We start from the raw sequence: 328 nt of genomic DNA, 5'->3' as shown, positions 1-328 counted from the left end.
CATACATACATACATGCATGCATAGACATACGCATATAGTCATACATATATGAATAAATATATGCTATGTGAACGATAATATCTTCAAAAAGAAAGAAGTGTAATATTTAATTTCATGAAGGCAGCGAGCTGGCAGAATTACAAGCACGCTGGTCAAAGGGACGTAAGCAAGCCGGGCTTGGCGGTATTTTGTCTGTCTTTACGTTCTGAGTTCAAATTCCGCTGAGGTCGACTTTGCCTTTCATCCTTTCGGAGTCGATAAATTAAATACCACCTGCGTACCGGGGTCGATCTAATCGACTAGCCCCCTCACTCAAAATTTTGAACC

The sequence above is a fragment of the Octopus bimaculoides genome, chromosome 22 (genome assembly GCF_001194135.2).
Source record: "Octopus bimaculoides isolate UCB-OBI-ISO-001 chromosome 22, ASM119413v2, whole genome shotgun sequence".
Classification (NCBI taxonomy): Eukaryota; Metazoa; Mollusca; class Cephalopoda; order Octopoda; family Octopodidae; genus Octopus; species Octopus bimaculoides.
This window is presented reverse-complemented; position numbering follows the sequence as displayed.